Raw genomic sequence first — 17,586 nt, 5'->3', positions numbered from 1 at the left:
AAATACGCAAAGTAAAAAGATCAACTTGTTTTATCCTGTACATTTGATAGATCACTGTTTTCTTAGTTTGTGTTATTTCCGCACCAAAAGTCCTTCCTTGTTGTAAAGGATCTGTATAATGTTCGTCTCCCAGTTTTGTGTGATTTGTAATTGAATCTCCATGCTTTTTGACATGTCGCACGACACAGACACATGACAAAAACTTACCAAAAAGATCAATTTGTTTTATATTGTCCATTCTTTTTAACCTCGATGGAAAGATTTACAAACAGATGACGTATTTTGCCATTGTTATATGTTTTATTGATTAAATGGGACCTCTACGCATTTTGTAGTGTCTATCCCAAATGTAAAAAAAAAAAAGTATCTGTTCTTATCAGCTTAATATCTGATACGCTCCCGACAAGGGGGCTTCGATATTAAACTGATTTTTGAACTCAGGTGAAGTGTCAGGGGCTTGCTCCGCCTTCGCCACGGGTTGTCCTGGTATTGCAGTACCTCCAGGCTCGGCCCTCTCCTCACAACGAGGAGTAATAATCCAATTCAAAAGTCATGAGCACACACCAAAAGCTAAAAAAGAAGGATCAAAACATGATTTAACAAAAAAAAAACATGGTTTTTGATGTGTAGTGAGTAAGTATGCCTTTTATTGTGCAGAGAGAGAGAGAGAGGGAGAGAGAGAGAGAAACAGAACTCAGAACTCAGAACTTTATTACATAAGGATAAAGGTTTTAGGCTTAGCCTAATCTTCCAACCTGTCCTTGGAACATACACAGAGAGAGAGAGAGACAGAGAGAGAGAGAGAGAGAGAGAGAGAGAGAGAGAGAGAGAGAGACAGAGAGAGAGAGAGAGAGAGAGAGAGAGAGACGTCTTACTTTCGATATCAGTCAGTGTGCATCGTTGTGCACTTTGCATTGATATATAGAGCTTAATTTTCATACCACGTTGAAAGCACCGGTTCTCGTCCGATCACCGAAGTTAAGCAACGTCGGGCCCCGTTAGTACTTGGATGGGTGACCGCCTGGGAACACCGGGTGCAGTTGGCATCCATTTTTTTTTCTTTCTTTCTTTGTCTCCTTGGTCAATATTGTTTTTTTCATTGTTTAAATTTTTTTTTGGTACCACTCGCTGACGGATAGGATAATTGTTGCTTAGGGTGAAGGACAGCCAAGGTTGTCTTTTCTTTAGTAGGGGGCGTCGTCCCGGAATGCAGTGTTGATTTTGATGGTGGGCTTGTGCAGTTTGCATCGATATATAGAGGTTAAATTTCCCTCTACTCTCGCCAACGGTCATACCACGTTGAAAGCACCGGTTCTCGTCCGATCACCGAAGTTTAAGCAACGTCGGGCCCGGTTAGTACTTGGATGGGTGGCCGCCTGGGAACGCCGGGTGCAGTTAGCAACATTTTTTTTTCCTCGGGACGTCTTTCTGTTTTGTTTTCTTGTTCTTTTTGGTGTATTTTTTCTCTGTTGTTCCAATGTTTCATTGTTTTGTTTATTATGTAACTGTTGATACATTTTGCAGATAATTATGATCACGCTTGATGAGCGACATTGTATTGGATGGAAGAGGTGAGTATTTTTCTCAAATAGAACACATACAATAAACTTACGTCATCATCAAGTATGTAAAGTACAATTTGTGACGTAAAGTACTCAGAAAGAAGCACACCACGCGCTGGTCGAGACTACGTGCATGCGCTTTCTGACTAATAAGATTTGAGACACCAAGACATGAAAAGATAACTCTCTTTTCAGTCCGCCATAGTGCCTTCCAACTAGTCTCGGCCCGCTCAAAATAATGAGCCAAAATGACCGAGACTTTCAGTAATTCCTACGCGTGACGTCTAACCCTCTTACGCCATAATGTGACGTCTTCAAATGACGAAATGTTAAAGTTTCTACCACAGACATACACACGCACACACGCACAGACAGACAAAGTTACGATCGCATACGTGAGCCAAAAACAAGCCCATCTCACACGTACGGCATAAACAAACCCCTGCGCCTTGTAAATTGCATAAAAAAAATCCCTGCGCTTAGAACTGTACCGGCCACGGAATACGCCCCATATAAGCCTCATATTGATTGATTGATTGAAGTAAGTTACTGTTGTACACAGATAAACATACACAAACACGCTGGCACCCCCCCCCCCCCCCCCCATTTCCTAATCCCCAGCGGCTAGCATCGTTCAAAAACAAACGAAGAGATTAAAGGCATTATTTAAAGTTTATGCTTTTATAATCAAGGTTACTTTCAGTTATTGATGTTTTTATTGTGGGCTTTTATTGAGTCCTGTTTCGTCATGCAGACAAACACTGTACATAAGGTTCCCATTGTAGTTTCTTTGATGCAGATTAAGCAACAAGCAACAACAAAACGTGAAATATGCACATAAATCAAAAGTTGAAAGGGACACACCAAGGGGGACTTTAACGCCCCTCGACGTCATGAATTTTTTCTCTCGAGAATCAACCATACCCGTAACCAGCTTCAATGCCTCCACGTGGATCACGCACCTTTTGCTTTTCTGAGCGCAAGCGTGTTGAAACGCTACACATTTCTCTCTGTGTCCCTGTCAAGGGAAACAATCAAGGGCAACAATTCATGAGAGTTACTGTCCCATTTTTCTGCCGTGTCAGCACTGCCCGTGCGCAGATTCGTTCAAAGCCAAAGGGGGGAGACCCCGTATTGTATTCAGACATGTGGTCGCGTGCATCACAGATGCGGAGGAAGAGCTTGGAGCGAATGGACAACTGGACGAAGTGACTTTGTTCTGCCTGCGAATATCGAAGTCAGTAAGTGTGATAGATGTGCTTGTGTTAGTTTTTTTCACCTCGGGTAACCGGCGTAACAACTACGTGGGAATGCGAAGCTCCGTCTGCAGTGATTCTTGCTAAAGGTAACTGCGCTTTCTGAAAACGAGTGTGACGGATTTGAGGCAACTGACGATTCTTTGCGACTCGACCTCTGAGACATGTGTGCCAGATTTGAAGGGCTGTGTCATTGTGAAGCGATGCAAACGGAAAGTGAGCGATTTATGCGTTGGACCGAGTGAGTGCGTCGCTAAAGAGAGACGTGAGTGTGTCAGTGTGTGTCAGTGTGCGCGCGTGCGTGCGATAGTGAGCGAGTGCCTGTGCGACAGCGAGTTCCTGTGTGTGTTTGCATGGGGGGGGGGGGGGGGGGGAGGAGAGGGAGAGATCTGTGTATTGCGCGTGAGTTTGTATTAAAGGGAAAGAGGCTTCATCGCGCGTGCAAGAATGTGTATGTGTGTGTTTGTGCGAGAGAAATTTAGAACATAAAATAAAACGTGAGCCTTAATTGTGCCAATGACACTACGTGTCGATAGCACTACTGTTTTCGTGGATTCGCGTCAGTAACATTGTTATTTACGTGGGTTTGTGTCGACAGCGCTACTTAAAATTGCGCTCGTAACGGCGTAGCACAAATGACTGGGTGAGACATGAAGCATGTGCTGCGACTTCTGTCTTGTGTGTGGCGCACGTTAAATGTCAAAGCAGCACCGCCCTGATGATGGCCCTTCGTGGTCGGCTGGGCGTTAAGCAAACAAACAAACAAACAAAGATATATACAGACAGAACAAGATCAGCCGGCTCAAGCACTGACCCTTGAGGCACCCGCATTTCACAGTCTCCTCAGTAGATATTTTACAGTTTAGGGCAGTATATTGAGATCTGTCCTGTAAATAGGAAGCACAAAAGTTACACAGTGAACTTTTTCTGATATACAACTGTAATTTCTTCAATAAAATTGAATGATCAACTATTCAACAACGCTTTTTTAAAGTCGAGAAACACAGCACCACTGATTTCAAATCGGTTTGTTGCAGACAACCAGGTGTCGCATAGCGTGGTAAGGGCGCTGTGACAAGAGTGATGTGTTCGAAAACCAGATTGAAATTGATGGAAAAGGTTTCTGCTTTCTATGTATGCGAGCAAATGTTTGTGAATATGTTTTTCCAATGGTTTGGATAAAATGGGTAATAAGGAAATGGGTCTAAAATTATTTGGGTTGGATAAATTTCTGCCTTTATGGAGTGGAATTACTTTTGCTCTCTTTAATAAACTAGGTACAGTATTTTTCTTTATGCAGAGATTATATGCATAGGTGAGTGACTCCACAATATATGGTAGGGCTAATTTGGCCAAGTAAGGAGGAATCTTGTCAGGACCCATGGACTTTTTATTCTCAAGGCCTTCTAGCGCCTTACCTACCTCATGCACTGCCATGTCTGGAATAGTAAAAAAATCGAGGAGACATAAGGAGAGTCTTTACGGTTTCTCCATCGCCCAAAATACATACATTCACTTTTGTGGTTATTTAGTTTTGCCCCGGACGCCTGTCCGAACTTAGTGAACTGCCTGGGACATAAAATCCTGATGCAGACGGATCTTTCCTGATCTTATTTAAAACTGGCTCAAGGCACAGCACATACAAAAGAGGGGACAGTCAGGACAACCCTGACGGACTGAACGCTGAACACAAAAAGGAGAAATATGTTGATTTACAATAACACTACTTCTTATGTCACACTACAAAATATCAATCCAGCGAACAAAATTGTTCAACACACGAAGAAGATAACTATGGTCGACCCGGTCAAAAGCTTTTTCCTGGTCACCTGACAACAGAATACCATAACAATTTCTAGTATTACAAAAACCAATATTATCTCGGATGAGGTGACAGCTATCAATTGTAGAGCGACCTGGCACCGAACACATTTGGTCTGGATGTACAATATCTGCTAAATCAGGGCGGAGGCGGTTGCACAGCAGTTTAGTTAAAATCTTGTAATCAACATTTAATAATGAAATGGGACGGTAGTTTTTGCACAACTCAGGGTGTGCCTCGTCCTTGCACAATAATGTTATACAAGACCTTTTCTGGGATTCACACAGAGTTCTCAGGTTAAACATGGCATTGAACACTTTCACGAGGAAAGGGGCTAACTCTGAGTAAAAACAAGCGTAAAACTCTTTGGTCAGTCCATCTTGTCCTGGTGACTTGTTACTTTCCGTTTGGCTGAGTGCATTTTTACTTTCTTGTATTGTGACCTCTGACCCTTGGTGTTCAGATTCGGGAAGAGTTACTTTGGGAAGGTCTGTCAAAAATTCCTTTGCAACATCTGGGTCTTTGGTGTATAAAGATTCATAAAAATCTCAAAAAGACTGTACTATCTGATCCTTACAAGTAGCAGGTATTCCAAACTGGATTTTGTATTCCCTAGTATTTTTCAGATATCAATTTTATTACATAGAAGGGTCATTCTCAGAAATGGTGGTCCTCGCGCCCCCTAATTGGCGTAGAGGCGCGTCCCCGGGTGGTGGATGGGGGAGCCTTCTCTACTAACATCTGAGAGAAGGTCGCATCACTCTCGATGCCGTAAACCTAATTAGGATCTTTTTCTTGTTTCTTCTCTATTTCTGCCTCCCCAAAGTCCTTTTACTTTCCTTTTCTCACCCATAAAATTCTTCACTTATTACCCTTGTTAAGTGGTTCTTGTATAGGAGGACAGGCACAATACTGAGCAATGAAATTCTGACATGAGCATCAAAAATAAAAAATGCTCAGATGGAAAAGTCTATGATTGTAATGGGAGCTAAAACACAGCTTTACCGGAAATAAAAGTCAAAACATAATTGCCTTCATGTCTCTTTCCTTTATTGATCGTCAATCATAGGTATGCATGGACAATGATGTAAGTATTTGGTGGACACCAACTGCAAGATATTTCTATCAAGTTAAAACTTTTGGAATCTTTGATTTTGTCTAGTGTTTGAGTTACATTTTATCCATAAAATCCAGCCAGACAGCACCTACATTTTGTGTAAATCAATTGAGCAAGAAATAGTTGTTGTGAAGACACCATTACTTACATCATTTGGCAAGTCCATCACTTTTTTACAAGAACAAGATTAGGCAGCATTGTAATGCTGCTGATTTAATTGATCACCTTTCTGGTAGACCATGCAACACAACTGAAAACAAAAGTGAAGGCCTGAAAATAATATGGCAAGTGAATCAGATGTAGCGTAAGTTATGAAGACACCAAGCGTAAGTTATGAAGACACCAAAATTGTGAAGTCTGTTATGCTTGAATTCTAGTACTCTTGAAATCTAGTCTGGTGTGTAAGAGGTTCCTGATACAGTTTGAAATGATCTCACTCATTCGATTCATTGCAACAATGGCAAATATTCACAGTTACAGGCAAAGTCTGAAAATTATTACGTAAGTTATTTTTGACACCAGAATTGTTGTGTCCAACATTACCAACATCATCAATTATCATCGTTTCACAACTGATTATTTTTCTTATTCGCTTGTTTTCTTTTTCTGTTTTCTGTAGCAGATAACATACGTAAACATGTTTTGATTTACATTGTATCAGCCATCTACCACAATGAACTGAATTGCTGATTGCGTTGGTTCGAGTGACACGAAACGAAAATGGTGTCAGAAATACGAACGTAATCTAAAACAAGCCACACTATTAAAATGCAGGAAAATGTAACTAATATTTCCCCTTCACAGCTTTCTTTATACAAACTCGAAGAAACTTTAAGTCAATCACAAAAATATAAACTTTGGTTCAAGAAAAGGCCAAATTTTCCTGACGTTCGTATTGAAAGACACCAAAGTGGCGAGAATGACGAACGAAATCCACTAAGTTCAGCATCAATTTAAACAAATGCTGGTGATTTTGCATAAAACATGAACAAAAGTAGTTGCCTGTTGGGTAACTCAACTGAATACAGCAAAATCAATTAGGGATCGATGATTCTTGAAGTTCGTCTGTCTGAAAAACTCTTGAGATGTCGTAAGTTTGCGCGAAACGCCAAAGACACGAACAACTTCCAGGTCAAAATACCTCCTCTCAATGCATTGTGGGAAAGGTGAAGGCCATTTATTCTTAATCTGTGGAAATTTCCGCAGTGCATTGAGTCGATTGACATTCGTTCGTGTGCCTGTGTCGACTTCGCGTTAGATTTTGGAAGTGCAAAAACGTAAGTAACGCAGTGACGCAAAACGTCTGATATTGCCTTTCACACATTCTTTCACAACGCTAGGTCTTTTGATTGCTTTTATTTGTGCTAGATTGTGTCATTTTATTCAGTAACTTTCAATTATCAGTGGAAATATCGAGTTGCATGTGAAAGATATGATGATGGTATGGACTTAGATCAGCGTGTGAAGTGAGACACGAAGCATTACTTACAGAATGCAATTTTTTCGTCCACGCTAACGACACATTTTACGGTAAAGAAAGAAAATGAGCATACACTTAGTTTGACCAAAATAAATACAAACATGACACTACAAACTGCTTCACTTACCATTGTGCTTTCTCAAACAAGACCACTCATTTTTGTCAGGTTTCAGTGGCCATTTTAAGTTGTATTTTCAATAGAAAATAATCAAAAACAAAATAACCATCAACAGAAAAAATAATCTGTAAAAGGATATTAATTCTTTATTCTCTCTTTAATCACAATACAACAACATTAACAACCAGAAGAAAACAGTTCTTTGCAAAAAAAATCCAGAAAGTGGCTACCATTCATTTTGTACTTTTTGCTCAGTATTGTGTCTGACCTCATAGAATATAGTCAATGTTTGTAAAGATTTTAGTCAAGCAGTATGTAAGAAATGTTTAGTCCTTTGTACTGGAAACTTGCATTCTCCCAGTAAGGTCATATGTTTGTAAAGATTTTAGTCAAGCAGTATGTAAGAAATGTTTAGTCCTTTGTACTGGAAACTTGCATTCTCCCAGTAAGGTCATATATTGTACTACGTTGCAAGCCCCTGGAGCAATTTTTTGATTAGTGCTTTTGTGAACAAGAAACACTTAACAAGTGGCTCTATCCCATCTCCCCCAAACTGGTAATCTTCCAGTAGGTATTAATTTAGTTTTACTAAAGCCTGCTGGGACACAAGTAATGGGTTAGTGCATTTGTAAACAGGAATCGCTTGACAAGTGGCCCCCTTCATCCCCCCCTTCCTCGTCCTGATATGGCTCTGCGTAGTCGGCTGGACGTTAAGCAACAAATAAACAAACAAACAAACAAACAAATCCCATCTCCCCCCTTTCCCCTATCCCATCTCCCCCCTTTCCCTCGTCGCGATATAACCTTCGTGGTTGAAAACGACGTTAAACACCAAATAAAGAAAGTAAGTTTGGGAGAGTCAAGAATGTCCTGGATGGTCTGGAGCTTGTGCATCCTACCTGCTGAGTACTTGAAGTAGTAAAACAGGTCTGTCAGAGTCTTTTGGAAGTCATTCAGCATCTTCACATCTGCAGCAGCTTGGCTGGTACAAAGAGCAAAACGATGTGCCACGCAGTGGACGTTGAGCAGATGGGGATTGGTGCGCTTCATCATGCCTGTGACTCCTTTATTCATTCCAGTCATGACACTCGCCCCGTCAGATCCCAGGCCCATGATCTGGCTCCCCTCTATTCCTCTAGATTTCAGCTGCGCAAAGATTTCAGCAGCAACAGCTTGACCTGAACAAAATAAAAACATTTTGACTTGTCACTTTGTTTTAAATTTCGATGATTTGTTGCTGATTATAAAATTTGAATAAAGTCATGTTCAATTTTTTTTTTTTGTTTTTTTTTTTTGGGGGGGGGGGGGTTGTAATTCGAGATTCCTGTTGGGCCAAAAAAAACTAGAACAAATCATAAATTATGAAGACATTTAAGATTTTGATTGTCCATTACTAAACTTAATCATGATGTGAATGAATATTCTCAAGTCGAATAAGGGTGAGAGGTAGACACAACTTGAGGTACACTCAAAAATAAAGAATTACAAAAAAAGTGATGGTGAAGTGGGTATTTCCTTGGAGAAAATATTTGTTCTAAACAATACCTGTGCAGACTGAATCATAATCCTCCCTGACCTACAAAACAGTGGTATCAGAAGTTGTGCTTTCTACAAAGACACAACGTTTTTCATCTTGCTCCAAAGTGACAAGTGCTCTGGACAAACCACCCACAAAGTCACACACTCAGCCGAAACATTCTCACCTTCGACGGTGGATAATTACAAGACTATGTCTATCAGTATCACTACAGGAGTTTCGCTTTTGTTTTATTTCATTCTAATCTTGAAAATAAATAATAAATAAATAAACACATTTAAGATTTTTACCTGTGCCTGCTGAGAGAGTCACGTTAGTGATGAAGAGAGTAGATGGCTGAAGTGTGACTGGCTTTGTGATCTGGGCATAGATGACAAGTCTCTTCTTCACCGCAATGTCTGTTGATTCGTCAGCCAGTACAGTCACATGGCGATGCTTGCAGTTGCGTCTTTACTTCTTCTTCTGCGACGGTCGACAATGCCTTTAGGAATTCCCCAGCACTCCAACGAGAGTTGTAGGTCAGTGTCTCAGATGTGCCAGTCTCTGACTCAGCCACGTACAAGTCTGGAGTGTTCAAGTCTTTCAGAAGACACAGGAGGGACTGGAACTTAGACAGAGGGAGGCTCTCCATAGCAAGCCAGTTTTGAGTCGCAGGAGTACACCCTTTTCACTGGAATTCAAAAGCCGTTTCTCCATTGTTTTGAAGTTTTCCTGATACACGGGCACATTTATGGATCTGGCATGGTCTTTGCTAGCGATGTGGTCAGTTAATGCTGACGTTTTGAAATTTTGGCAACCTCCCCTGGTGAAAATATTTTTACATCCACCGTTCTTGCACAGTTTGCAAAACATGGACCCACCCTCATAGCTAAACCATGGGTGTAGGGTGAGCCAATTTGCTTGAAAACCACGATGTGTATGTCGCTTTTCATTCTCAGCAGATGTCGATACGCGGTGAATGTGACTGTCGTCTGCTAAGCTTGTGTCGTCTGCTTCCATCGACTCGACAACACTACCCCTATCACTCACAGTCACACTGTCCACGTTCTTGCTGTTATTTTGTTCAGAAGCACCTACCTTGGTGAAGGGTAGCACACCTTGGCCACTGATCAATTAAGGTTTTTGAGTCACTTGAGAAAAAGTGACTCTATGTAATCGGTCAGTGTTAGTCTGTCCGGCCGGCCGTCCGTAGACACCACCATAACGTTGGACTTTTCTCGGAAACTATCAAAGCGATCGGGCTCATATTTTGTTTAGTCGTGACCTCCAATGACCTCTACACTTTAACGATGGTTTCGTTGACCTTTGACCTTTTTCAAGGTCACAGGTCAGCGTCAAAGGAAAAATTAGACATTTTATATCTTTGACAAAGTTCATCGGATGTGATTGAAACTTTGTAGGATTATTCTTTACATCAAAGTATTTACATCTGTAGCCTTTTACGAACGTTATCAGAAAAACAAGGGAGATAACTAGCCTTTTCTGTTCGGCAACACACAACTTAACGTTGGGCTTTTCTCGGAAACTATAAAAGTGACCGGGCTCAAATTTTATGTGAACGTGACTCATTGTGTTGTGAATAGCAATTTCTTCCTGTCCATCTGATGCCTCATATAATATTCAGAACTGCGAAAGTGACTCGATCGAGCGTTTGCTCTTCTTGTTTTCTTTTTTTGCGACATGATGTTCGGCGAACGCAAACGCTGGCAGTTATAGTTTTTGTCAATGGCTTCAGCTCAAAACACTGATGTTTCGTTCTTGGTATTCACGAAGAAAATAAACGCCAGTCAGTTGACTAAGTACATCGGCAGCAGTTTTATCAATCAAAGCTTGACCAATAAAAAAAACGGACAAACCATGGCCGATTCAGACGAATACTCTTCGGACATTTGGCCGATAAGTACATGAAAGTTTCGGCCAAAGTAAAAAAAAATCGGCTATTCGCCGAAGGGCCGATCAAAACGACACCCCTGACTTTAGGCCACCTGAAGCTGTCATTCCTGGCTTTGGTTCTCTCAAGGTACTGAACATTGCCTGATTGCGGACTACACACCTCTATCACCTGTCCCACATAAAAGCTGTCATTGTAGTAGGTAGCCACCCACTGCCCTTGGGCTGAAAAAGTGAATGGCTGATCGTCCGAAGCTCCCTCAGGAGGCTGACAGCTACTTGCAGGTGCAGCAGTGTTGTCCAGGCGTCTTCGCTTTTGACGGGTCTCATCTTCAGGATTCTCAGTAGCAGTAGAAGGAACTGATTGTTCTTCAACTTCTTGTTCAGGTTGCCCTGGTAGGTGGTTTTGCAGACATATGGTAAGGTCATGCAGAGTCCCAGCAAGTTTCAAGGCGCCTTTCTGCTTTGGTACCACTTCCTGGTAGCGTATCTCTGTTTGGAACGCGCTTTTCATGGCAGTTAGTTTTTTCCAGCAGCCTTCAGTTTGATCTTCAGTCGCTGGACATCTTCTTTTGTCTCGCACGGACCACCATGAAACCGCACTGATTGGACAATGGCAAGTCTCTTTTCAACGGCTTTAGCCTCTTTGAGTCGTTGCTGGCGTTGGTTTTCCAGGATTTGTTCACGGATTTTGAGCATGACCAGTCTTTCTTGCTCCTTATTCAGGAATCGTAGGCTTTTCCCATGTGTTCTGGCCAGAGAAAACAGTTTGGTTTGTTCTTTTTCTTCTTTTTCCGACAGCCATTTTCCTGTTTTGTTGTGTTTCCACATCTGAGTGGTAGAGCGATGGTGGAAAGATGCATGACGTCGCTTGTTCATGTCGAAGTCCATATCTCCGAATGCATTTTCCCCGATGAGGTTGGTGACAGGGCAGTGTTGGAGAGTGTCTTCAAGGTCCGGAGAGGATGGTGCTCCAAATTTACCACCTGGAAGAAAGTCCTGCAGTTGGCTTCGTACTGTCAGCAGCATATCACGGAACATCTTCTGGATCGCATCAACAACCGCACCAGAGTGTGCTTCTGCGAAGCTGTAGACCTTGTTCTTCGTTGGCGAGTCGACTTTAAACTCCCCGTTGAAGATGCCAACATACTCTGGGTTCAGCAACTCTGACGAATCTTCTCTCCACCTGTCCATTGATGTCTCCATCATTTGGACATGCGTATCCCGGCCGGGTCATACCTAAGACTTTAAAATTGGCAATCTAGTGGCTGCTCCGCCTGGCGTCTGGCATTATGGGGTTAGTGCTAGGACTGGTTGGTCCGGTGTCAGAATAATGTGACTGGGTGAGACATGAAGCCTGTGCTGCGACTTCTGTCTTGTGTGTGGCGCACGTTATATGTCAAAGCAGCACCGCCCTGATATGGCCCTTCGTGGTCGGCTGGGCGTTAAGCCAACAAACAAACAAACAAACAAATTTGGACATGTACCGGTGGAAGTCCGTGTACTTGACAGAGCTTTCTAGGAGTTGCCAGTATGGCCCAGTGACTTGCAGGTACAGTATTGCGATCGCACAGACCAGGGACAGCAGGTTTTCGTCGCCTAGATCAATTCTGATGCTGTCGATTAACATGCTGTTGTGTTTGAGGAATCCATCCTGCAAATACGACTGTAGAACATTACATACATTTTCCAGGACGGTACGTAGCCACTCTTTGGCAAGTGGGCAGTAGAAAAACACGTGTTCTACTGTTTCACATTGCGTACGGCAGTGTAAACAGAAACGGATTACAGGGTAGTTCCACAAATATAGTTTGTAAGCAACAGGAATAACATCGTGAGCTAGTCTGAAACATACGTTTAAGGTAACGGGATCTAGCATTTTGTTTTTCGAATCATGGAATACAGTTTTAAAAGGTATGTTTGGAAAAGTGGTTATACATTTGGACTTTGAGCCTCTGGCTTTTGACAACTTGTCATAAAACAGTTTACTTGTTTGTCCGTCAGAAAACACAAAGTCTGGGGATGCATTCGTTAGTGCTTGAATAGCAGCACGACAATGGACATAGAACAAGGGTGTATCCTCTATACAGTGTGGATGGTTATTGGAAAACACATAATCTTTGAACCTTCGAAAAATTATCAAAATATCAAGAACTTGAACTGCGATCAGTGAAACTGACAGTGACAGTCTCAATACAAAATTGAAAAATAAATACAAAGTTAAAATAATGAAAACCACATACCTTTCAATCACTGGATCTGTATAATGGGACGCAAGGCTGCCTTTGATGATCTGTGTTGTCTTGGTTCGACCGCATTGGAAGGCTTTGGCTGTAGCGCTGTCGGGAAACATGTTTTTCACCAACTTGGTGAAGTGCTCTTCAACCGATGCCGGCAAATTGTGTTCTGTCACAAATTGGCAAAACATAACCTCCGCTTGCGTCACATCTTCTTCCGTTGGAAGGCGGCTGTCACGTTTCTCGAAATGTTGGTTCACAGGCTTGAATTGTTTCGAACGAATCAATGATTGTTTGTGGACCGCTGTTTGAAAATGCTGCTTCAAGTCGTAGTGACCAGAAGCTGCAACTTTGATGTGCGAGCCACATGGCACGCACAAACTGTATTCCTTTCCCTTGTCCGATGATCGCACGACACCAAAGTATGTTTTCTCCCACTCCGACAAGTGCTGACCATGTGCGGCTGTCTTTCTTCTCTTCGCTGGCCTCTCCATCTTCAATTGTAGCACGAAAAGTGACGCGGATCGTTGTCTGTCGCTGAAGTAAGTTGTGAAAACAGAGACACGGAAGTAGCGGATTGTGCCACAGCGCCCTCTATGATATCTTCTGCGTATGCGCACAAGCTCAGTTATAGTCTTTTTCTGTTAGTTGTTGTCGTCTGCCAAACAGAAATGAATCTGATTGATCGGTTTCGAATCGTTGTTCGGGTTTTGAATTTTCCCGTACACTTCCCGTACAATTTGGTTTACCCGTACAGCTAGGCGTTGTACGCCGTACACACCGAAATTTGAGTAAATCCCGTACAAATTACGGGAAAACCGTACAGGTTGACAGGTATGCTTTGGGAAGGTCTGTCAAAAATTCCTTTGCAACATCTGGGTTAATAGGCTCTTTGGTATACAAAGATTCATAAAAATCACCAAAAGACTGTTTTATCTGATCTTTCCTAGTGCATAAATTACCTTCTTTGTCTATAATCTGCTTAATCGTTTTCTTTTTACCCTGGGCTAATTCTTTTTTGAAGAAATATCTTGATGGTTGTTCCCTATGGTCTAAAAGGTAGGCCCGAGAACGAATATGGGATCCTGTAAGAGAAGCTGAATCCATTTCTTTAAGTTTATGTTTTATTCTTTGCATTTGGTTTTGTTTGCCACATTTTTCGGCTACTAAGTACTGTTCAGTTAAAGCTTTATATTCTCGACATTTATTCTTCTGAATCCATTTGCTATGTTCCCTGGCTATTACTTTAAAATCTTCTTTGAGGCTATCCCACCACTGTAAAATAGAATCATCTTCTGGTACTTCTTCACTGGCCATAAGCTAAAACAAAAATCGACATCTTGTAAAAGAGTACTGTTAAATTTCCAATACCCTTTTCCGGTGTCAACCCCTGTCCATGAAGACAGTGAGACCAAAACCAGATCATGGTCGGAAATAGAATTTATTACGTGTTTAGCAGATTTAATTGCATCCAACTGGCAAGATGGCAAATAGATCCTGTCTAAACGGCAACTAACTTGGTTATTACGCCACGTGACTGCTACCTGGTTAGGACATTTATGTCTAAACGCATCTTTTAGGTCGAAATCTGTCAGCATGGTAGATAGTTCTACCCAGCCTTCCGCCCTGATATGGCCCTTCTTTGTCGGCTGGGCGTTAAACAAACTACCCAGCCTTCTCTTCCCCTGTTAATGTTCCCACCTATTTTTATCTAAATCTGGATCAGAAATACAATTGAAATCTCCTCCTTACACAATAATTTAAGGAGTTACGAGGTAACTATAGACATCTTTAAAAAAAACTGTTTCCGCTCAGCTGGTACATTTGGTGCGTAAACGTTAAAAAATCTCACTGGTCTATCGTTAATTTGGACATCTAACAGAATGAAGCGCCCAACAGGATCGCAAACAAAATGCTTGGCTCTTACGTTAGCTGTTTTATTTATAAAAATAGCAACACCTCTTCCACGGGGCTGTCCTGAAGGCCAAAAAACCTTTCCTTCAATTTGGTTGGCTATTCAACGCCCTAATTTTAATGAGTCGACATGTGTTTCTTGCATAAAAAAACATCAAGCATTTCTTTATTAATAGGAGTTTTAACAGGTTTACTTTGTTTTGGTCTATGAGACACAAAAAGGATTTTAACAACATACATGACTTTTACTCACGGGCGGGGGATCCATACAGAAAAAAGGGGTGTCTGGTAGAGTTCAATGTTCTTCTAGGTCCATCCCATCGACAAGGACACATCGCCTCTTCGATAGGTCGGGGGAGGGCTCGCTCTTTCTCTTCCCATCTTCAATGCGGGGTGGGGGTCGTCGGGGCTGTGGAATCAGCATCTGGGACAGGCCCAGATGCCTGGCCTCAGACAGCTGGGTGTCCTCTCTGGAGGTTGTCTGTCCGCAGGGCAGGGAATCCTCGGTCATCATCTCTTGTGTGGAGGTCCAGGTCGTCCTGCGACGTCTGGGTGACGAGGGGCTGGCTGTCTTGGGGGATGGTGTCCTGGGAGGACAAGAGGTCCCAGACACTCTCTGGGTCTCCCTGTGTGGGTCTGGCGGCTTCTTCCATGCTGGCTGGTGCAGCTGGTGTCAGCAGTATGTAAGAAATGTTATGTCCTTTGTACTGGAAACTTGCATTCTCCCAGTAAGGTAATATCCCGCAGTGGGGCACTGCGGTTATAAAATTAAAGGCCCCTCCTGTTTTTGGAACCGCAGGAGCTTTCTAGTTTGCTGTTAGGTAGATTTTTGGTTCCTCTTTCCTGTCATGCTCTCTTTTTCTTCATGAATTCTTTTCTTTTTTCTGCCTTCTTGCTCATTCACCTGTATTTTTTCCAAAAATCTCTTCTCTTGCCGCTTGTCTCGCGATTCATGTATAGTTTAATCTGTTAGTGTTCTGATGTAAGTCCAGCAGTAGATAGGTAATCTTCCAGTAGGTATTAATTTAGTTTTACTAAAGCCTGCTGGGACACAAGTAATGGGTTAGTGCATTTGTAAACAGGAATCGCTTGACAAGTGGCCCCCTTCATCCCCCCCTTCCTCGTCCTGATATGGCTCTGCGTAGTCGGCTGGACGTTAAGCAACAAATAAACAAACAAAGTAAGGTAATATATTGTACTATGTTGCAAGCCTCTGGAGCAAATTTTTGATTAAATTACATATCTTACCCAACTCACATATAGCAATTAACCCTAGTTCAGTGCTGGTAACGCTGTACGCGTCCCCTTGGTAACAAGGAAGGCGCCTCTAAAAAAAGAGTGACATGAGACCCGTAAGGGTGTCTAAGCCAGCCCGGAAACGAGACTGCCTTCCGTATGCGCGCGCATACACCGCCATATGCAATTCATTCCAAAGCTCAGCGCCAGTGAGACTGGTCGCATTTGATGTACGCTCCGGCTGTTTCAGCCGTTTTGACTTAGTCTTTTGACTTTGTTGTTCCTCTTGGTATCTTCTTGCATCTGGACTTCTCTACTGCTGTTGGGGTGAGGTCGTTCTTGTTTATTCTTGATTTTGGCAGCGTTGTTGGCCGCTTTTTGGACTTGCAAAATTTTTTTTCAAAAATTTTTCGTGAGTCTTTGTTGTGTCATGGCCGACAATGCCAAGAAGAGGTGTACGCCTAAAAGGTAGCTGCTGCGCCCACTTCTTCTAAAGAATCTTCTAGGAAGACTAAACAATCCGTTTCTGGTGAAGATACTCTTGCAAAAAATCTTTTGATGTGTTTGTTGATTTGCCCGCTAAGCCGGTAGACAAGACAGCGGCCATTTTGTCGGCTAAGCCGGTTGACAAGACCGCTCACGTGAATAAACCTGCTAAGGGGGATTCTCCCCCTGTGGTGCCGGGGTTGGCATCAGCTGATGTTGCTGCTTTGTTGTTATCTCTTAGTTCGCAGGTGTCTACTTTAGCGGCCGAGATTACTTCGACGAGAGCGGAGCTTCGTTCTCTTCCCTCGGGTGTGGCTGGCGTCTCTTCGCTTGCCAGCGTTCGCTCGTCTCCTGCCACTACAGTCACGAGAGCGGAGGTGCATGCCTCTCAGGATGAGGAGATTGTGCCGTGTCCGCTTTTGGGTTCGCATTCCGGCGTTCCGTCTCGTACACAAGGTATGTCTGCTGAGTTAGTAACCGGGTTCTCCGGCCAAAACTCGGCACGTGGTCAGGAGCGAGTAGCCTCAGGCGCATGGCGGCCGGGCGAAAGTTCTTATCTCTCGGCTGACTCAACCCGCTTTGGCGGCCTTTCAGTGGGGAGTAAGAGCCCTGGTACACGTAAGGAAGTTCCACTGCACTCTGCTCAGTCTGGGGACGGGGGCGAGTGTGTGTGGCTTCCGACCCCGCCCTCTGGGCGGGGGGTAGACAGTAAAGCTGGTTCTCTGCTAGACAATGGTGTCAGTACGGGAGTCAGCTTTCGGATTGCATGGTAGTGCAAGACGACTGGTTTACTGTGTGCAAAGCTAGGTGGTGCTTGGATCGACCAGGAGTGTCTTTCTGGGTGTCACCTTCCTGATTGCGATTGCGAGCATGAAGGAGAGGTTAACGAGGGTGCGTCCACGGTGGTGGACGACTCCCAGCTTACTTGCCG

At 42.9% G+C, this 17,586-nt stretch overlaps 1 non-coding gene and 2 pseudogenes across 1 annotated transcript; all 3 read left to right on the top strand.

Annotated features, from left to right (window-relative positions):
* Positions 1-321: 321 nt before the first annotated feature.
* Positions 322-520, top strand: LOC138977655 (U2 spliceosomal RNA). The gene has a single exon (XR_011459446.1). It is a non-coding gene; the product is annotated as a U2 spliceosomal RNA (small nuclear RNA).
* A 407-nt stretch (positions 521-927) lies between these two features.
* Positions 928-1,046, top strand: LOC138977596 (5S ribosomal RNA; annotated as a pseudogene).
* Positions 1,047-1,281: 235 nt separating this feature from the next.
* Positions 1,282-1,401, top strand: LOC138977595 (5S ribosomal RNA; annotated as a pseudogene).
* Positions 1,402-17,586: the final 16,185 nt, after the last annotated feature.

Source organism: Littorina saxatilis, linkage group LG9 (genome assembly GCF_037325665.1).
Source record: "Littorina saxatilis isolate snail1 linkage group LG9, US_GU_Lsax_2.0, whole genome shotgun sequence".
NCBI lineage: Eukaryota > Metazoa > Mollusca > Gastropoda > Littorinimorpha > Littorinidae > Littorina > Littorina saxatilis.
The sequence above is the reverse complement of the archived record's forward strand: the minus strand, read 5'-3'. Positions and strand labels throughout refer to the sequence as shown.